At 46.1% G+C, this 20986-nt stretch overlaps 1 protein-coding gene across 1 annotated transcript in view; it reads right to left on the minus strand.

Annotated features, from left to right (window-relative positions):
* arhgef18a (rho/rac guanine nucleotide exchange factor (GEF) 18a) overlaps positions 1-20597 on the minus strand; it is a gene marked incomplete at its 3' end in the record, with an annotated part of 40596 nt that extends 19999 nt beyond the window's left edge. The window contains exon 1 of the mRNA XM_058394479.1: positions 20417-20597. The remainder of the gene's footprint in view (positions 1-20416) is intronic.
* Positions 20598-20986: the final 389 nt, after the last annotated feature.

Raw genomic sequence — 20986 nt, forward strand, 5'->3', positions numbered from 1 at the left:
AGTAGTGAGTGTGTGAGACAGTAGTGAGTGTGTGAGACAGTAGTGAGTGTGAGAGACAGTAGTGTGTGAGACAGTGTGTGAGAGAAAGTAGTGTGTGTGTGAGACAGTAGTGTGTGTGAGAGACAGTAGTGTGTGTGAGAGACAGTAGTGTGTGAGAGACAGTAGTGTGTGAGAGACAGTAGTGTGTGTGTGTGAGAGTAGTGTGTGAGAGACAGTAGTGTGTGTGTGAGAGACAGTAGTGTGTGTGTGAGAGACAGTAGTGTGTGAGTGAGAGACAGTAGTGTGTGAGTGAGAGACAGTAGTGTGTGTGGGTGAGACAGTAGTGTGTGTGTGAGAGACAGTAGTGTGTGTGTGAGAGACAGTAGTGTGTGTGTGAGAGACAGTAGTGTGTGAGTGAGAGACAGTAGTGTGTGAGTGAGAGACAGTAGTGTGTGAGTGAGAGACAGTAGTGTGTGTGGGTGAGACAGTAGTGTGTGTGGGTGAGACAGTAGTGTGTGAGACAGTAGTGTGTGTGAGAGACAGTAGTGTGTGTGAGAGAGACAGTAGTGTGTGTGAGAGAGACAGTAGTGTGTGTGTGAGAGACAGTAGTGTGTGTGTGAGAGACAGTAGTGTGTGAGACAGTGGTGTGTATGAGAGACAGTAGTGTGTGTGTGAGAGACAGTAGTGTGTGTGTGAGAGACAGTAGTGTATGTGTGTGAGACAGTAGTGTATGTGTGTGAGACAGTAGTGTGTGTGTGAGACAGTAGTGTGTGTGTGAGAGACAGTAGTGTGTGTGTGAGAGACAGTAGTCTGTGTGTGAGAGAGTAGTGTGTGTGAGAGAGTAGTGTGTGTGTGAGAGACAGTAGTGTGTGTGAGAGACAGTAGTTAGTGTGTGAGAGACAGTAGTGTGTGTGTGAGAGACAGTAGTGTGTGTGTGAGAAACAGTAGTGTGTGTGTGAGAAACAGTAGTGTGTGAGAGACAGTAGTGTGTGTGTGAGACAGTAGTGTGTGAGACAGTGGTGTGTGAGAGACAGTGGTGTGTGTGTGAGACAGTAGTGTGAGAGACAGTGTGTGAGAGACAGTAGTGTGTGTGTGAGACAGTAGTGTGTGAGAGACAGTAGTGAGTGTGTGAGACAGTAGTGAGTGTGTGAGACAGTAGTGAGTGTGAGAGACAGTAGTGTGTGAGACAGTGTGTGAGAGACAGTAGTGTGTGTGAGAGACAGTAGTGTGTGTGAGAGACAGTAGTGTGTGAGAGACAGTAGTGTGTGAGAGACAGTAGTGTGTGAGAGACAGTAGTGTGTGTGTGTGAGAGTAGTGTGTGAGAGACAGTAGTGTGTGTGTGAGAGACAGTAGTGTGTGTGTGAGAGACAGTAGTGTGTGAGTGAGAGACAGTAGTGTGTGAGTGAGAGACAGTAGTGTGTGAGTGAGAGACAGTAGTGTGTGTGGGTGAGACAGTAGTGTGTGTGGGTGAGACAGTAGTGTGTGTGGGTGAGACAGTAGTGTGTGAGACAGTAGTGTGTGTGAGAGACAGTAGTGTGTGTGAGAGAGACAGTAGTGTGTGTGTGAGAGACAGTAGTGTGTGTGTGAGAGACAGTAGTGTGTGAGACAGTGGTGTGTATGAGAGACAGTAGTGTGTGTGTGAGAGACAGTAGTGTGTGTGTGAGAGACAGTAGTGTATGTGTGTGAGACAGTAGTGTATGTGTGTGAGACAGTAGTGTATGTGTGTGAGACAGTAGTGTGTGTGTGAGACAGTAGTGTGTGTGTGAGAGACAGTAGTCTGTGTGTGAGAGAGTAGTGTGTGTGTGAGAGACAGTAGTGTGTGTGTGAGACAGTAGTGTGTGTGTGAGAGACAGTAGTGTGTGTGTGAGAGACAGTAGTGTGTGAGACAGTGGTGTGTATGAGAGACAGTAGTGTGTGTGTGAGAGACAGTAGTGTGTGTGTGAGAGACAGTAGTGTATGTGTGTGAGACAGTAGTGTATGTGTGTGAGACAGTAGTGTATGTGTGTGAGACAGTAGTGTGTGTGTGAGACAGTAGTGTGTGTGTGAGAGACAGTAGTCTGTGTGTGAGAGAGTAGTGTGTGTGTGAGAGACAGTAGTGTGTGTGTGAGACAGTAGTGTGTGTGAGAGACAGTAGTTAGTGTGTGAGAGACAGTAGTGTGTGTGTGAGAAACAGTAGTGTGTGTGTGAGAAACAGTAGTGTGTGTGTGAGAAACAGTAGTGTGTGTGAGAGACAGTAGTGTGTGAGAGACATTAGTGTGTGAGAGACAGTAGTGTGTGTGTGAGACAGTAGTGTGTGAGAGACAGTAGTGTGTGAGACAGTAGTGTGTGTGAGACAGTAGTGTGTGAGACAGTAGTGTGTGTGAGACAGTAGTGTGTGAGACAGTAGTGTGTGAGACAGTAGTGTGTGAGAGACAGTAGTGTGTGAGACAGTAGTGTGTGTGAGACAGTAGTGTGTGAGACAGTAGTGTGTGAGACAGTAGTGTGTGAGAGACAGTAGTGTGTGAGACAGTAGTGTGTGTGAGACAGTAGTGTGTGAGACAGTAGTGTGTGTGAGACAGTAGTGTGTGAGAGACAGTAGTGTGTGAGACAGTAGTGTGTGTGAGAGACAGTAGTGTGTGTGAGAGAGACAGTAGTGTGTGAGAGACAGTAGTGTGTGTGTGAGAGACAGTAGTGTGTGAGACAGTGGTGTGTGTGTGAGAGTTGTGTGTGTGTGAGAGTAGTGTGTGAGAGACAGTAGTGTGTGTGAGAGACAGTAGTGTGTGTGAGAGACAGTAGTGTGTGAGACAGTGGTGTGTGAGAGACAGTGGTGTGTGTGAGACAGTGGTGTGTGTGTGAGACAGTAGTGTGTGAGAGACAGTAGTGTGTGAGAGACAGTAGTGTGTGAGACAGTAGTGTGTGTGAGACAGTAGTGTGTGAGACAGTAGTGTGTGAGAGACAGTAGTGTGTGAGACAGTAGTGTGTGTGAGAGACAGTAGTGTGTGTGAGAGAGACAGTAGTGTGTGAGAGACAGTAGTGTGTGTGTGAGAGACAGTAGTGTGTGAGACAGTGGTGTGTGTGTGAGAGTTGTGTGTGTGTGAGAGTAGTGTGTGAGAGACAGTAGTGTGTGTGAGAGACAGTAGTGTGTGTGAGAGACAGTAGTGTGTGTGGGTGAGACAGTAGTGTGTGAGACAGTAGTGTGTGTGTGAGAGACAGTAGTGTGTGTGTGAGAGACAGTAGTGTGTGTGAGAGACAGTAGTGTGTGTGGGTGAGAGACAGTAGTGTGTGTGGGTGAGACAGTAATGTGTGAGACAGTAGTGTGTGTGAGAGACAGTAGTGTGTGTGAGAGAGACAGTAGTGTGTGAGTCAGTAGTGTGTGTGTGAGAGACAGTAGTGTGTGTGTGAGAGACAGTAGTGTGTGTGAGAGACAGTAGTGTGTGTGAGAGACAGTAGTGTGTGAGAGACAGTAGTGTGTGTGAGAGACAGTAGTGTGTGTGTGTGAGACAGTAGTGTGTGTGAGAGACAGTAGTGTTTGTGTGAGACAGTAGTGTGTGTGAGACAGTAGTGTGTGTGTGAGAGACAGTAGTGTGTGTGTGAAAGAGTAGTGTGTGTGTGAAAGAGTAGTGTGTGTGTGAGACAGTAGTGTGTGTGTGAGACAGTAGTGTGTGTGTGAGAGACAGTAGTTAGTGTGTGAGACAGTAGTGTGTGTGAGAGACAGTAGTGTGTGTGAGAGACAGTAGTGTGTGTGAGAGACAGTAGTGTGTGAGAGACATTAGTGTGTGAGAGACAGTGGTGTGTGTGAGAGACAGTAGTGTGTGTGTGAGACAGTAATGTGTGTGAGACAGTGGTGTGTGAGAGACAGTGGTGTGTGTGTGAGAGACAGTAGTGTGTGTGTGAGACAGTAATGTGTGAGAGACAGTAATGTGTGAGAGACAGTAGTGTGTGTGTGAGACAGTAATGTGTGAGAGACAGTAGTGTGTGAGAGACAGTAGTGTGTGAGACAGTAGTCTGTGTGAGAGAGACAGTAGTGTGTGAGAGACAGTAGTGTGTGAGAGACAGTAGTGTGTGTGTGAGAGACAGTAGTGTGAGAGACAGTGGTGTGTGAGAGACAGTGGTGTGTGAGAGACAGTGGTGTGTGTGTGAGAGACAGTAGTGTGTGTGTGAGACAGTAATGTGTGTGAGACAGTGGTGTGTGAGAGACAGTGGTGTGTGTGTGAGAGACAGTAGTGTGTGTGTGAGACAGTAATGTGTGAGAGACAGTAATGTGTGAGAGACAGTAGTGTGTGTGTGAGACAGTAATGTGTGAGAGACAGTAGTGTGTGAGACAGTAGTGTGTGAGACAGTAGTGTGTGTGAGAGAGACAGTAGTGTGTGAGAGACAGTAGTGTGTGAGAGACAGTAGTGTGTGTGTGAGAGACAGTAGTGTGTGAGAGACAGTAGTGTGTGAGAGACAGTGTGTGTGTGAGAGACAGTAATGTGTGAGAGACAGTAATGTGTGAGAGACAGTAGTGTGTGTGTGAGACAGTAGTGTGTGAGAGACAGTAGTGTGTGAGACAGTAATGTGTGAGAGACAGTAGTGTGTGAGACAGTAGTGTGTGAGAGAGACAGTAGTGTGTGTGAGAGACAGTAGTGTGTGTGAGAGACAGTAGTGTGTGTGAGACAGTAGTGTGTGTGTGAGACAGTAATGTGTGAGAGACAGTAGTGTGTGTGAGAGACAGGAATGTGTGAGAGACAGTAGTGTGTGAGACAGTAGTGTGTGTGAGAGACAGTAGTGTGTGTGAGAGACAGTAGCGTGTGAGAGACAGTAGTGTGTGTGAGACAGTAGTGTGTGTGAGACAGTAATGTGTGAGAGACAGTAGTGTGTGAGACAGTAATGTGTGAGAGACAGTAGTGTGTGTGTGAGACAGTAGTGTGAGAGAGACAGTAGTGTGTGAGAGACAGTAGTGTGTGAGAGACAGTAGTGTGTGAGAGACAGTAGTGTGTGTGTGTGAGAGTAGTGTGTGAGAGACAGTAGTGTGTGTGTGAGAGACAGTAGTGTGTGTGTGAGAGACAGTAGTGTGTGAGTGAGAGACAGTAGTGTGTGAGTGAGAGACAGTAGTGTGTGAGTGAGAGACAGTAGTGTGTGTGGGTGAGACAGTAGTGTGTGTGGGTGAGACAGTAGTGTGTGAGACAGTAGTGTGTGTGAGAGACAGTAGTGTGTGTGAGAGAGACAGTAGTGTGTGTGAGAGAGACAGTAGTGTGTGTGTGAGAGACAGTAGTGTGTGTGTGAGAGACAGTAGTGTGTGAGACAGTGGTGTGTATGAGAGACAGTAGTGTGTGTGTGAGAGACAGTAGTGTGTGTGTGAGAGACAGTAGTGTATGTGTGTGAGACAGTAGTGTATGTGTGTGAGACAGTAGTGTATGTGTGTGAGACAGTAGTGTGTGTGTGAGAGAGTAGTGTGTGTGTGAGAGACAGTAGTGTGTGTGTGAGAGAGTAGTGTGTGTGTGAGAGACAGTAGTGTGTGTGAGAGACAGTAGTGTGTGTGTGAGAAACAGTAGTGTGTGTGTGAGAAACAGTAGTGTGTGAGAGACAGTAGTGTGTGAGAGACAGTAGTGTGTGTGTGAGACAGTAGTGTGTGAGACAGTGGTGTGTGAGAGACAGTGGTGTGTGTGTGAGACAGTAGTGTGAGAGACAGTGTGTGAGAGACAGTAGTGTGTGAGAGACAGTAGTGTGTGTGTGAGACAGTAGTGTGTGAGACAGTAGTGTGTGAGAGACAGTAGTGAGTGTGTGAGACAGTAGTGAGTGTGTGAGACAGTAGTGAGTGTGAGAGACAGTAGTGTGTGAGACAGTGTGTGAGAGAAAGTAGTGTGTGTGAGAGACAGTAGTGTGTGTGAGAGACAGTAGTGTGTGAGAGACAGTAGTGTGTGAGAGACAGTAGTGTGTGTGTGTGAGAGTAGTGTGTGAGAGACAGTAGTGTGTGTGTGAGAGACAGTAGTGTGTGTGTGAGAGACAGTAGTGTGTGTGTGAGAGAGTAGTGTGTGTGTGAGAGACAGTAGTGTGTGTGAGAGACAGTAGTGTGTGTGAGAGACAGTAGTTAGTGTGTGAGAGACAGTAGTGTGTGTGTGAGAAACGGTAGTGTGTGTGTGAGAAACAGTAGTGTGTGAGAGACATTAGTGTGTGAGAGACAGTAGTGTGTGTGTGAGACAGTAGTGTGTGAGACAGTGGTGTGTGAGAGACAGTGGTGTGTGTGTGAGACAGTAGTGTGAGAGACAGTGTGTGAGAGACAGTAGTGTGTGTGTGAGACAGTAGTGTGTGAGAGACAGTAGTGAGTGTGTGAGACAGTAGTGAGTGTGTGAGACAGTAGTGAGTGTGTGAGACAGTAGTGTGTGTGAGAGACAGTAGTGTGTGTGAGACAGTAGTGTGTGAGAGACAGTAGTGTGTGAGAGACAGTAGTGTGTGAGAGACAGTAGTGTGTGTGTGTGAGAGACAGTAGTGTGTGAGAGACAGTAGTGTGTGAGAGACAGTAGTGTGTGTGTGAGAGACAGTAGTGTGTGAGAGACAGTAGTGTGTGAGAGAAAGTGTGTGTGTGAGAGACAGTAATGTGTGAGAGACAGTAGTGTGTGTGTGAGACAGTAGTGTGTGAGAGACAGTAGTGTGTGAGACAGTAATGTGTGAGAGACAGTAGTGTGTGAGACAGTAGTGTGTGAGAGAGACAGTAGTGTGTGTGAGAGACAGTAGTGTGTGTGAGACAGTAGTGTGTGTGTGAGACAGTAATGTGTGAGAGACAGTAGTGTGTGTGAGAGACAGGAATGTGTGAGAGACAGTAGTGTGTGAGACAGTAGTGTGTGTGAGAGAGTAGTGTGTGTGAGAGACAGTAGTGTGTGTGAGAGACAGTAGCGTGTGAGAGACAGTAGTGTGTGTGAGACAGTAGTGTGTGTGTGAGACAGTAATGTGTGAGAGACAGTAGTGTGTGAGACAGTAATGTGTGAAAGACAGTAGTGTGTGTGTGAGACAGTAGTGTGTGAGAGACAGTAGTGTGAGAGAGTAGTGTGTGTGAGAGACAGTAATGTGTGAGAGACAGTAGTGTGTGAGACAGTAATGTGTGAGAGACAGTAGTGTGTGTGTGAGACAGTAGTGTGAGAGACAGTAGTGTGTGTGTGAGACAGTAATGTGTGAGAGACAGTAGTGTGTGTGTGAGACAGTAATGTGTGAGAGACAGTAGTGTGTGAGACAGTAATGTGTGAGAGACAGTAATGTGTGAGAGACAGTAGTGTGTGTGTGAGACAGTAGTGTGTGTGTGAGACAGTAGTGTGAGAGACAGTAGTGTGTGTGTGAGACAGTAATGTGTGAGAGACAGTAGTGTGTGAGAGACAGTAGTGTGAGAGACAGTAGTGTGTGAGACAGTAGTGTGTGAGACAGTAGTGTGTGTGAGAGACAGTAGTGTGTGTGAGAGACAGTAGTGTGTGTGAGAGACAGTAATGTGTGAGAGACAGTAGTGTGTGAGAGAGAGACAGTAGTGTGTGTGTGAGAGACAGTAGTGTGTGTGAGACAGTAGTGTGTGTGTGAGACAGTAGTGTGTGTGTGAGACAGTAGTGTGTGTGTGAGAGACAGTAGTGTGTGAGAGACAGTAGTGTGTGTGTGAGACAGTAGTGTGTGTGTGAGACAGTAGTGTGTGTGTGAGAGACAGTAGTGTGTGTGTGAGACAGTAATGTGTGTGAGACAGTAGTGTGTGTGTGAGAGACAGTAGTGTGTGTGTGACAGTAGTGTGTGTGAGAGACAGTAGTGTGTGAGAGACAGTAGTGTGTGAGAGACAGTAGTGTGTGTGTGAGAGACAGTAGTGTGTGTGTGAGACAGTAGTGTGTGTGTGAGACAGTAGTGTGTGTGTGAGACAGTAGAGTGTGAGAGACAGTAGTGTGTGTGAGACAGTAGTGTGTGTGAGACAGTAATGTGTGAGAGACAGTAGTGTGTGTGTGAGACAGTAATGTGTGAGAGAGACAGTAGTGTGTGTGAGAGACAGTAGTTAGTGTGTGTGAGAGACAGTAGTGAGTGTGTGTGAGAGACAGTAGTGAGTGTGTGAGAGACAGTAGTGTATGAGAGACAGTAGTGTGTGAGAGACAGTAGTGTGTGTGAGACAGTAGTGTGTGAGAGACAGTAGTGTGTGTGTGAGACAGTAGTGTGTGAGAGACAGTAGTGTGTGTGAGAGACAGTAGTGTGTGAGAGACAGTAGTGTGTGAGAGACAGTAGTGTGTGTGAGACAGTAGTGTGTGTGTGAGACAGTAGTGTGTGAGAGACAGTAGTGTGTGTGAGAGACAGTAGTTAGTGTGTGTGAGAGACAGTAGTGAGTGTGTGAGAGACAGTAGTGTGTGTGGGACAGTAGTGTGTGTGAGACAGTAGTGTGTGTGTGACAGTAATGTGTGAGAGACAGTAGTGTGTGAGAGACAGTAGTGTGTGTGTGAGACAGTAATGTGTGTGAGAGACAGTAGTGTGTGTGAGAGACAGTAGTTAGTGTGTGTGAGAGACAGTAGTGTGTGTGTGAGAGACAGTAGTGTGTGTGTGAGAGACAGTACTGTATGAGAGACAGTAGTGTATGAGAGACAGTAGTGTGTGAGAGACAGTAGTGTGTGTGTGAGACAGTAGTGTGAGTGTGACAGTAATGTGTGAGAGACAGTAGTGTGTGTGTGAGACAGTAGTGTGTGAGAGACAGTAGTGTATGAGAGACAGTAGTGTGTGTGTGAGACAGTAGTGTGTGTGTGAGACAGTAGTGTGTGTGAGAGACAGTAGTGTGTGTGTGAGACAGTAATGTGTGAGAGAGACAGTAGTGTGTGTGAGAGACAGTAGTGTGTGTGAGAGACAGTAGTGTGTGTGTGAGAGACAGTAGTGAGTGTGTGAGAGACAGTAGTGTATGAGAGACAGTAGTGTGTGAGAGACAGTAGTGTGTGAGAGACAGTAGTGTATGTGTGAGAGACAGTAATGTGTGAGAGACAGTAGTGTGTGTGTGAGACAGTAATGTGTGAGAGACAGTAGTGTGTGAGACAGTAGTGTGTGAGAGACAGTAGTGTGTGTGTGAGACAGTAATGTATGAGAGACAGTAGTGTGTGTGAGACAGTAATGTGTGAGAGACAGTAGTGTGTGAGACAGTAGTGTGTGAGAGACAGTAGTGTGTGAGAGACAGTAGTGTGTGAGACAGTGTGTGAGAGACAGTAGTGTGTGTGTGTGAGACAGTAGTGTGTGAGAGACAGTAGTGTGTGTGACAGTAATGTGTGAAAGACAGTAGTGTGTGTGTGAGACAGTAGTGTGTGAGAGACAGAAGTGTGAGAGAGTAGTGTGTGTGAGAGACAGTAATGTGTGAGAGACAGTAGTGTGTGTGTGAGACAGTAGTGTGAGAGACAGTAGTGTGTGTGTGAGACAGTAATGTGTGAGAGACAGTAGTGTGTGTGTGAGACAGTAATGTGTGAGAGACAGTAGTGTGTGAGACAGTAATGTGTGAGAGACAGTAATGTGTGAGAGACAGTAGTGTGTGTGTGAGACAGTAGTGTGTGTGTGAGACAGTAGTGTGAGAGACAGTAGTGTGTGTGTGAGACAGTAATGTGTGAGAGACAGTAGTGTGTGTGTGAGACAGTAATGTGTGAGAGACAGTAGTGTGAGAGACAGTAGTGTGTGAGACAGTAGTGTGTGAGACAGTAGTGTGTGTGAGAGACAGTAGTGTGTGTGAGAGACAGTAGTGTGTGTGAGAGACAGTAATGTGTGAGAGACAGTAGTGTGTGAGAGAGAGACAGTAGTGTGTGTGTGAGAGACAGTAGTGTGTGTGAGACAGTAGTGTGTGTGTGAGACAGTAGTGTGTGTGTGAGACAGTAGTGTGTGTGTGTGAGACAGTAGTGTGTGAGAGACAGTAGTGTGTGTGACAGTAATGTGTGAAAGACAGTAGTGTGTGTGTGAGACAGTAGTGTGTGAGAGACAGTAGTGTGAGAGAGTAGTGTGTGTGAGAGACAGTAATGTGTGAGAGACAGTAGTGTGTGAGACAGTAATGTGTGAGAGACAGTAGTGTGTGTGTGAGACAGTAGTGTGAGAGACAGTAGTGTGTGTGTGAGACAGTAATGTGTGAGAGACAGTAGTGTGTGTGTGAGACAGTAATGTGTGAGAGACAGTAGTGTGTGAGACAGTAATGTGTGAGAGACAGTAATGTGTGAGAGACAGTAGTGTGTGTGTGAGACAGTAGTGTGTGTGTGAGACAGTAGTGTGAGAGACAGTAGTGTGTGTGTGAGACAGTAATGTGTGAGAGACAGTAATGTGTGAGAGACAGTAGTGTGAGAGACAGTAGTGTGTGAGACAGTAGTGTGTGAGACAGTAGTGTGTGTGAGAGACAGTAGTGTGTGTGAGAGACAGTAGTGTGTGTGAGAGACAGTAATGTGTGAGAGACAGTAGTGTGTGTGTGAGAGACAGTAGTGTGTGTGTGAGAGACAGTAGTGTGTGAGAGACAGTAGTGTGTGTGTGTGAGAGTAGTGTGTGAGAGACAGTAGTGTGTGTGTGAGAGACAGTAGTGTGTGAGAGACAGTAGTGTGTGAGAGACAGTAGTGTGTGTGTGAGAGACAGTAGTGTGTGAGAGACAGTAGTGTGTGAGAGAAAGTGTGTGTGTGAGAGACAGTAATGTGTGAGAGACAGTAGTGTGTGTGTGAGACAGTAGTGTGTGAGAGACAGTAGTGTGTGAGACAGTAATGTGTGAGAGACAGTAGTGTGTGAGACAGTAGTGTGTGAGAGAGACAGTAGTGTGTGTGAGAGACAGTAGTGTGTGTGAGACAGTAGTGTGTGTGTGAGACAGTAATGTGTGAGAGACAGTAGTGTGTGTGAGAGACAGGAATGTGTGAGAGACAGTAGTGTGTGAGACAGTAGTGTGTGTGAGAGACAGTAGTGTGTGTGAGAGACAGTAGTGTGTGTGAGAGACAGTAGCGTGTGAGAGACAGTAGTGTGTGTGAGACAGTAGTGTGTGTGTGAGACAGTAATGTGTGAGAGACAGTAGTGTGTGAGACAGTAATGTGTGAAAGACAGTAGTGTGTGTGTGAGACAGTAGTGTGTGAGAGACAGTAGTGTGAGAGAGTAGTGTGTGTGAGAGACAGTAATGTGTGAGAGACAGTAGTGTGTGAGACAGTAATGTGTGAGAGACAGTAGTGTGTGTGTGAGACAGTAGTGTGAGAGACAGTAGTGTGTGTGTGAGACAGTAATGTGTGAGAGACAGTAGTGTGTGTGTGAGACAGTAATGTGTGAGAGACAGTAGTGTGTGAGACAGTAATGTGTGAGAGACAGTAATGTGTGAGAGACAGTAGTGTGTGTGTGAGACAGTAGTGTGTGTGTGAGACAGTAGTGTGAGAGACAGTAGTGTGTGTGTGAGACAGTAATGTGTGAGAGACAGTAGTGTGTGAGAGACAGTAGTGTGAGAGACAGTAGTGTGTGAGACAGTAGTGTGTGAGACAGTAGTGTGTGTGAGAGACAGTAGTGTGTGTGAGAGACAGTAGTGTGTGTGAGAGACAGTAATGTGTGAGAGACAGTAGTGTGTGAGAGAGAGACAGTAGTGTGTGTGTGAGAGACAGTAGTGTGTGTGAGACAGTAGTGTGTGTGTGAGACAGTAGTGTGTGTGTGAGACAGTAGTGTGTGTGTGAGAGACAGTAGTGTGTGAGAGACAGTAGTGTGTGTGTGAGACAGTAGTGTGTGAGAGACAGTAGTGTGTGTGTGAGAGACAGTAGTGTGTGTGTGAGACAGTAATGTGTGTGAGACAGTAGTGTGTGTGTGAGAGACAGTAGTGTGTGTGTGACAGTAGTGTGTGTGAGAGACAGTAGTGTGTGAGAGACAGTAGTGTGTGAGAGACAGTAGTGTGTGTGTGAGAGACAGTAGTGTGTGTGTGAGACAGTAGTGTGTGTGTGAGACAGTAGTGTGTGTGTGAGACAGTAGAGTGTGAGAGACAGTAGTGTGTGTGAGACAGTAGTGTGTGTGAGACAGTAATGTGTGAGAGACAGTAGTGTGTGTGTGAGACAGTAATGTGTGAGAGAGACAGTAGTGTGTGTGAGAGACAGTAGTTAGTGTGTGTGAGAGACAGTAGTGAGTGTGTGTGAGAGACAGTAGTGAGTGTGTGAGAGACAGTAGTGTATGAGAGACAGTAGTGTGTGAGAGACAGTAGTGTGTGTGAGACAGTAGTGTGTGAGAGACAGTAGTGTGTGTGTGAGACAGTAGTGTGTGAGAGACAGTAGTGTGTGTGAGAGACAGTAGTGTGTGAGAGACAGTAGTGTGTGAGAGACAGTAGTGTGTGTGTGAGACAGTAGTGTGTGAGAGACAGTAGTGTGTGTGAGAGACAGTAGTTAGTGTGTGTGAGAGACAGTAGTGAGTGTGTGAGAGACAGTAGTGTGTGTGGGACAGTAGTGTGTGTGAGACAGTAGTGTGTGTGTGACAGTAATGTGTGAGAGACAGTAGTGTGTGAGAGACAGTAGTGTGTGTGTGAGACAGTAATGTGTGTGAGAGACAGTAGTGTGTGTGAGAGACAGTAGTTAGTGTGTGTGAGAGACAGTAGTGTGTGTGTGAGAGACAGTAGTGTGTGTGTGAGAGACAGTACTGTATGAGAGACAGTAGTGTATGAGAGACAGTAGTGTGTGAGAGACAGTAGTGTGTGTGTGAGACAGTAGTGTGAGTGTGACAGTAATGTGTGAGAGACAGTAGTGTGTGTGTGAGACAGTAGTGTGTGAGAGACAGTAGTGTATGAGAGACAGTAGTGTGTGTGTGAGACAGTAGTGTGTGTGTGAGACAGTAGTGTGTGTGTGAGACAGTAGTGTGTGTGAGAGACAGTAGTGTGTGTGTGAGACAGTAATGTGTGAGAGAGACAGTAGTGTGTGTGAGAGACAGTAGTGTGTGTGAGAGACAGTAGTGTGTGTGTGAGAGACAGTAGTGAGTGTGTGAGAGACAGTAGTGTATGAGAGACAGTAGTGTGTGAGAGACAGTAGTGTGTGAGAGACAGTAGTGTATGTGTGAGAGACAGTAATGTGTGAGAGACAGTAGTGTGTGTGTGAGACAGTAATGTGTGAGAGACAGTAGTGTGTGAGACAGTAGTGTGTGAGAGACAGTAGTGTGTGTGTGAGACAGTAATGTATGAGAGACAGTAGTGTGTGTGAGACAGTAATGTGTGAGAGACAGTAGTGTGTGAGACAGTAGTGTGTGAGAGACAGTAGTGTGTGAGAGACAGTAGTGTGTGAGACAGTGTGTGAGAGACAGTAGTGTGTGTGTGTGAGACAGTAGTGTGTGAGAGACAGTAGTGTGTGTGACAGTAATGTGTGAAAGACAGTAGTGTGTGTGTGAGACAGTAGTGTGTGAGAGACAGTAGTGTGAGAGAGTAGTGTGTGTGAGAGACAGTAATGTGTGAGAGACAGTAGTGTGTGAGACAGTAATGTGTGAGAGACAGTAGTGTGTGTGTGAGACAGTAGTGTGAGAGACAGTAGTGTGTGTGTGAGACAGTAATGTGTGAGAGACAGTAGTGTGTGTGTGAGACAGTAATGTGTGAGAGACAGTAGTGTGTGAGACAGTAATGTGTGAGAGACAGTAATGTGTGAGAGACAGTAGTGTGTGTGTGAGACAGTAGTGTGTGTGTGAGACAGTAGTGTGAGAGACAGTAGTGTGTGTGTGAGACAGTAATGTGTGAGAGACAGTAGTGTGTGTGTGAGACAGTAATGTATGAGAGACAGTAGTGTGAGAGACAGTAGTGTGTGAGACAGTAGTGTGTGAGACAGTAGTGTGTGTGAGAGACAGTAGTGTGTGTGAGAGACAGTAGTGTGTGTGAGAGACAGTAATGTGTGAGAGACAGTAGTGTGTGAGAGAGAGACAGTAGTGTGTGTGTGAGAGACAGTAGTGTGTGTGAGACAGTAGTGTGTGTGTGAGACAGTAGTGTGTGTGTGAGACAGTAGTGTGTGTGTGTGAGACAGTAGTGTGTGAGAGACAGTAGTGTGTGTGACAGTAATGTGTGAAAGACAGTAGTGTGTGTGTGAGACAGTAGTGTGTGAGAGACAGTAGTGTGAGAGAGTAGTGTGTGTGAGAGACAGTAATGTGTGAGAGACAGTAGTGTGTGAGACAGTAATGTGTGAGAGACAGTAGTGTGTGTGTGAGACAGTAGTGTGAGAGACAGTAGTGTGTGTGTGAGACAGTAATGTGTGAGAGACAGTAGTGTGTGTGTGAGACAGTAATGTGTGAGAGACAGTAGTGTGTGAGACAGTAATGTGTGAGAGACAGTAATGTGTGAGAGACAGTAGTGTGTGTGTGAGACAGTAGTGTGTGTGTGAGACAGTAGTGTGAGAGACAGTAGTGTGTGTGTGAGACAGTAATGTGTGAGAGACAGTAATGTGTGAGAGACAGTAGTGTGAGAGACAGTAGTGTGTGAGACAGTAGTGTGTGAGACAGTAGTGTGTGTGAGAGACAGTAGTGTGTGTGAGAGACAGTAGTGTGTGTGAGAGACAGTAATGTGTGAGAGACAGTAGTGTGTGAGAGACAGTAGTGTGTGTGTGAGAGACAGTAGTGTGTGTGTGAGAGACAGTAGTGTGTGTGTGAGACAGTAGTGTGTGTGTGAGACAGTAGTGTGTGAGAGACAGTAGTGTGTGTGAGACAGTAGTGTGTGTGTGAGACAGTAGTGTGTGTGTGAGACAGTAATGTGTGTGAGACAGTAGTGTGTGTGTGAGAGACAGTAGTGTGTGTGTGACAGTAGTGTGTGTGTGAGACAGTAGTGTGTGAGAGACAGTAGTGTGTGTGTGAGAGACAGTAGTGTGTGTGTGAGACAGTAGTGTGTGTGTGAGACAGTAGTGTGTGAGAGACAGTAGAGTGTGAGAGACAGTAGTGTGTGTGAGACAGTAATGTGTGAGAGAGACAGTAGTGTGTGTGAGAGACAGTAGTTAGTGTGTGTGAGAGACAGTAGTGAGTGTGTGTGAGAGACAGTAGTGAGTGTGTGAGAGACAGTAGTGTATGAGAGACAGTAGTGTGTGAGAGACAGTAGTGTGTGAGAGACAGTAGTGTGTGTGAGACAGTAGTGTGTGAGAGACAGTAGTGTGTGAGAGACAGTAGTGTGTGTGTGAGACAGTAGTGTGTGAGAGACAGTAGTGTGTGAGAGACAGTAGTGTGTGTGAGACAGTAATGTGTGTGTGAGACAGTAGTGTGTGAGAGACAGTAGTGTGTGTGAGAGACAGTAGTTAGTGTGTGTGAGAGACAGTAGTGAGTGTGTGAGAGACAGTAGTGTGTGTGGGACAGTAGTGTGTGTGAGACAGTAGTGTGTGTGTGACAGTAATGTGTGAGAGACAGTAGTGTGTGAGAGACAGTAGTGTGTGTGTGAGACAGTAGTGTGTGTGAGAGACAGTAGTGTGTGTGAGAGACAGTAGTTAGTGTGTGAGAGACAGTAGTGTGTGTGTGAGAGACAGTAGTGAGTGTGTGAGAGACAGTAGTGTATGAGAGACAGTAGTGTATGAGAGACAGTAGTGTGTGAGAGACAGTAGTGTGTGTGTGAGACAGTAGTGTGTGTGTGACAGTAATGTGTGAGAGACAGTAGTGTGTGTGTGAGACAGTAGTGTATGAGAGACAGTAGTGTGTGAGAGACAGTAGTGTGTGTGTGAGACAGTAGTGTGTGTGTGAGACAGTAGTGTGTGTGTGAGACAGTAGTGTGTGTGTGACAGTAATGTGTGAGAGACAGTAGTGTGTGTGTGAGACAGTAATGTGTGAGAGAGACAGTAGTGTGTGTGAGAGACAGTAGTGTGTGTGAGAGACAGTAGTGTGTGTGTGAGAGACAGTAGTGAGTGTGTGAGAGACAGTAGTGTATGAGAGACAGTAGTGTGTGAGAGACAGTAGTGTGTGAGAGACAGTAGTGTATGTGTGAGAGACAGTAATGTGTGAGAGACAGTAGTGTGTGTGTGAGACAGTAATGTGTGAGAGACAGTAGTGTGTGAGACAGTAGTGTGTGAGAGACAGTAGTGTGTGTGTGAGACAGTAATGTATGAGAGACAGTAGTGTGTGTGAGACAGTAATGTGTGAGAGACAGTAGTGTGTGAGACAGTAGTGTGTGAGAGACAGTAGTGTGTGAGACAGTGTGTGAGAGACAGTAGTGTGTGTGTGTGAGACAGTAGTGTGTGAGAGACAGTAGTGTGTGTGTGAGACAGTACTGTGTGAGAGACAGTAGTGTGTGTGTGAGAGACAGTAGTGTGTGAGAGACAGTAGTGTGTGTGTGAGACAGTAGTGTGTGAAAGACAGTAGTGTGTGAGAGACAGTAGTGTGTGAGAGACAGTAGTGTGTGAGACAGTAGTGTGTGTGAGAGACAGTAGTGTGTGTGAGAGACAGTAGTGTGTGAGAGACAGTAGTGTGTGAGACAGTGTGTGAGAGACAGTAGTGTGTGTGTGTGAGACAGTAGTGTGTGAGACAGTAGTGTGTGAGAGACAGTAGTGTGTGTGTGAGAGACAGTAGTGTGTGTGTGAGAGACAGTAGTGTGTGTGTGAGAGACAGTAGTGTGTGAGACAGTGTGTGAGAGACAGTAGTGTGTGTGTGAGACAGTAGTGTGTGAGAGACAGTAGTGTGTGAGACAGTAATGTGTGAGTGAGACAGTAATGTGTGAGTGAGACAGTAGTGTGTGTGAGAGAGACAGTAGTGTGTGAGAGACAGTAGTGTGTGCGAGAGACAGTAGTGTGTGCGAGAGACAGTGTGTGTGTGAGAGACAGTAGTGTGTGTGAGAGACAGTAGTGTGTGAGAGACAGTAGTGTGTGTGAGAGACAGTAGTGTGTGAGAGACAGTAGTGTGTGTGAGAGACAGTAGTGTGTGCGAGAGACAGTAGTGTGTGCGAGAGACAGTAGTGTGTGAGAGACAGTAGTGTGTGAGAGACAGTAGTGTGTGTGTGTGAGACAGTAATGTGTGAGAGACAGTAGTGTGTGTGAGAGACAGTAATGTGTGAAAGACAGTAGTGTGTGAGAGACAGTAGTGTGTGTGTGAGAGACAGTAGTGTGTGTGTGAGACAGTAATGTGTGTGTGAGAGACAGTAGTGTGTGTGTGAGAGACAGTAGTGTGTGTGTGAGACAGTAGTGTGTGAGACAGTAGTGTGCGTGAGAGACAGTAGTGTGTGTGAGAGACAGTAGTGTGTGAGACAGTAGTGTGTGTGTGAGACAGTAGTGTGTGAGACAGTAATGTGTGAGAGACAGTAGTGTGTGAGACAGTAATGTGTGGGAGACAGTAGTGTGTGAGAGAGTAGTGTGTGAGACAGTAGTGTGTGTGTGGGAGACAGTAGTGTGTGTGTGAGACAGTAATGTGTGAGAGACAGTAATGTGTGAGAGACAGTAGTGTGTGTGAGACAGTAGTGTGTGTGAGACAGTAATGTGTGAAAGACAGTAGTGTGTGAGAGACAGTAGTGTGTGAGAGACAGTAATGTGTGTGTGTGTGAGACAGTAATGCATGAGAGACAGTAGTGTGTGAGACAGTAGTGTGTGAGAGACAGTAGTGTGTGAGAGACAGTAGTGTGTGAGAGACAGTGGTGTGTGAGACAGTAATGTGTGAGACAGTAGTGTGTGTGAGAGACAGTAGTGTGTGTGAGACAGTAGTGTGTGAGACAGTAGCGTGTGTGAGAGACAGTAGTGAGTGTGAGAGACAGTAGTGTGTGAGACAGTGGTGTGTGTGTGAGACAGTGGTGTGCGTGAGACAGTAGTGTGCGTGAGACAGTAGTGTGTGAGAGACAGTAGTGTGTGAGACAGTAGTGAGTGAGACAGTAGTGAGTGTGTGAGACAGTAGTGAGTGTGAGAGACAGTAGTGAGTGTGAGAGACAGTAGTGTGTGAGACAGTAGTGTGTGAGACAGTAGTGTGTGTGAGAGACAGTAGTGTGTGTGAGAGACAGTAGTGAGTGTGAGAGACAGTAGTGTGTATGAGACAGTAGTGTGTGAGAGATAGTAGTGTGTGTGAGACAGTAATGTGTGAGAGACAGTAGTGTGTGAGAGATAGTAGTGTGTGAGAGATAGTAATGTGTGAGAGACAGTAGTGTGTGTGAGACAGTAGTGTGTGTGAGACAGTAGTGTGTGAGAGACAGTAGTGTGTGAGAGACAGTAGTGTGAGAGACAGTAATGTGTGTGTGTGAGACAGTAATGCATGAGAGACAGTACTGTGTGAGACAGTAGTGTGTGTGAGACAGTAATGTGTGAGAGACAGTAATGTGTGAGACAGTAATGTGTGAGACAGTAGTGTGTGTGAGAGACAGTAGTGTGTGAGACAGTGGTGTGTGTGTGAGAGACAGTAGTGTGTGTGAGAGACAGTAGTGTGTGTGTGTGTGTGAGACAGTAGTGTGTGTGTGAGAGACAGTAGTGTGTGTGTGAGAGACAGTAGTGAGTGTGTGAGAGACAGTAGTGAGTGTGAGACAGTAGTGTGTGAGACAGTAGTGTGTGAGACAGTAGTGAGTGTGAGAGACAGTAGTGAGTGTGAGAGACAGTAGTGTGAGAGACAGTAGTGTGTGAGAGACAGTAGTGTGTGAGACAGTAGTGTGTGAGACAGTAGTGTGTGAGACAATAGTGAGTGTGAGAGACAGTAGTGTGTGTGAGAGACAGTAGTGTGAGAGACAGTAGTGTGAGAGACAGTAGTGTGTGAGACAGTAGTGTGAGAGACAGTAGTGAGTGTGAGAGACAGTAGTGAGTGTGAGATACAGTAGTGTGTGAGAGATACAGTAGTGTGTGTGAGAGATACAGTAGTGTGTGTGAGAGACAGTAGTGTGTGAGAGAGACAGTAGTGTGTGAGAGACAGTAGTGTGTGTGTGAGAGACAGTAGTGTGTGTGTGAGAGACAGTAGTGAGTGTGAGAGACAGTAGTGTGTGAGAGACAGTAATGTGTGTGTGTGTGAGACAGTAATGCATGAGAGACAGTAGTGTGCGAGACAGTAGTGTGTGAGAGACAGTAGTGAGTGTGAGAGACAGTAGTGAGTGTGAGAGACAGTAGTGTCTGAGACAGTAGTGTGTGAGAGACAGTAGTGTGTTAGACAGTAGTGAGTGTGAGAGACAGTAGTGAGTGTGAGAGACAGTAGTGAGTGTGAGAGACAGTAGTGAGTGTATGAGACAGTAGTGAGTGTATGAGACAGTAGTGTGAGAGACAGTAGTGAGTGTGAGAGACAGTAGTGTGAGAGACAGTAGTGTGTGAGACAGTAGTGAGTGTGAGAGACAGTAGTGTGAGAGACAGTAGTGTGTGAGACAGTAGTGAGTGTGAGAGACAGTAGTGTGTGAGACAGAAGTGAGTGTGAGAGACAGTAGTGTGTGAGACAGTAGTGAGTGTGAGAGACAGGAGTGAGTGTGAGAGACAGGAGTGAGTGTGAGAGACAGGAGTGAGTGTATGAGACAGTAGTGAGTGTGAGAGACAGTAGTGAGTGTGAGAGACAGTAGTGAGTGTGAGAGACAGTAGTGTGTGAGAGACAGTAGTGAATGATTAGCCTGAGTTCAGGGAAACACTGCAGCAGCTTTACTGAAACCCACTGGAGTCTAAATACAACCCACTGAGTAAATATCACTTAACGTACAGAACAGAGTCACTACTGAGTCAGTGAAGAGAGTCAGCGTTGACTCAATAGTAGAGTCAGTATTGAGTCAGTACTGTTTTGAATCAGTAGTGAAGATAGTTGATATTGAGTCAGTAGTGTATTGAGTCAGTTGTAAAGAGTAAGTATTGAGTTAGTATTGAGTCAGAGAGTCTGTAGTAATTCAGTAGTGCAGCGAGTCAGTAGTGAGTCAGTATAGAGTCAGTATTGAGTTAGTAGTGTAGCGAGTCAGTATTCAGTCAGTATAGAGTCAGTAGTGTAGCGAGTCAGTATTCAGTCAGTATAGAGTAAGTATTGAGTTAGTAGTGTAGCGAGTCAGTATTGAGTCAGTATAGAGTCAGTATTGAGTTAGTAGTGTAGTGAGTCAGTATTGAGTTAGTAGTGTAGCGAGTCAGTATTGAGTCAGTATAGAGTCAGTATTGAGTTAGTAGTGTAGCGAGTCAGTATAGAGTCAGTATTGAGTTAGTAGTGTAGCGAGTCAGTATAGAGTCAGTATTGAGTTAGTAGTGTAGCGAGTCAGTATAGAGTCAGTATTGAGTTAGTAGTGTAGCGAGTCAGTATAGAGTCAGTATTGAGTTAGTAGTGTAGCGAGTCAGTATAGAGTCAGTATTGAGTTAGTAGTGTAGCGAGTCAGTATAGAGTCAGTATTGAGGAGAGGTTTCACCGCGGAGTGAAACTGATAAACAGATGGTAGATAAATCAGAGTCAGAGAATGCCTGGAATGCAGGAGACTCAACCCGAGGAAAGTAAAAACTCCTGAATTTACAGCTGTAATGGAATGTTAATGTAAATTAATGTAATTTTAATGTAATTTTAGTCAGAATGAAAGTTTTATTTGAACATTTTCCCGGTGTTTAAAACGGAAAGTGCACGCGCAGTCCTCGGCCTGAACTCCTCAAAAATCGTTAAAGTTTTGTCCACAAAGTCATTGACTCACCGGGGATAACTTCTCCCTTATCTCCACATCACCGCAGGAACTCCTTCCCGAGTACTGAACCCCAGACTGTGAGGAAATCACTGGAAGATCACCTGGGGTTTAGTTTAATCCTGATCTCGGACTCCTGTCCGGCATCCGCACAACAAGTGCACACGAAACCCAGAGCTGGACACAGGTCACGCCCTCTTCCGGGGAAACCGCGGCCAATCCCGCGTCAGGTGAGCGGCATACCACGCCCACCTCCGAGGAGACAGCTTTAGCCCCGCCCGCCGCAGGAGGTTTGACTGGGCGCTATGGCGCTGCAGTCCACAGTGTGAGGAAAGATAAAGAGCGCGCGCGCGCTTTTATTTGTTTGTTTGTTTGTTTATTTATTTTTTTTTTAAAATCCACAATCCTGCTGCTATAACACTGATCCAGTGAATCTACTCTCAGGTTTAAACTAACCGGAATGAAAAACTCTGACCTGAGGAGGAGGAGGAGGCTAACAGAATTCCATGGAAATATAACGTTTTCAGATTTAGTAAATAATTTATTAGTAAAATAATCTAGTATCTATGTCTAGACTATATT

The sequence above is a fragment of the Hemibagrus wyckioides genome, linkage group LG07, assembly GCF_019097595.1.
Source record: "Hemibagrus wyckioides isolate EC202008001 linkage group LG07, SWU_Hwy_1.0, whole genome shotgun sequence".
In the NCBI taxonomy this organism is placed as follows: domain Eukaryota; kingdom Metazoa; phylum Chordata; class Actinopteri; order Siluriformes; family Bagridae; genus Hemibagrus; species Hemibagrus wyckioides.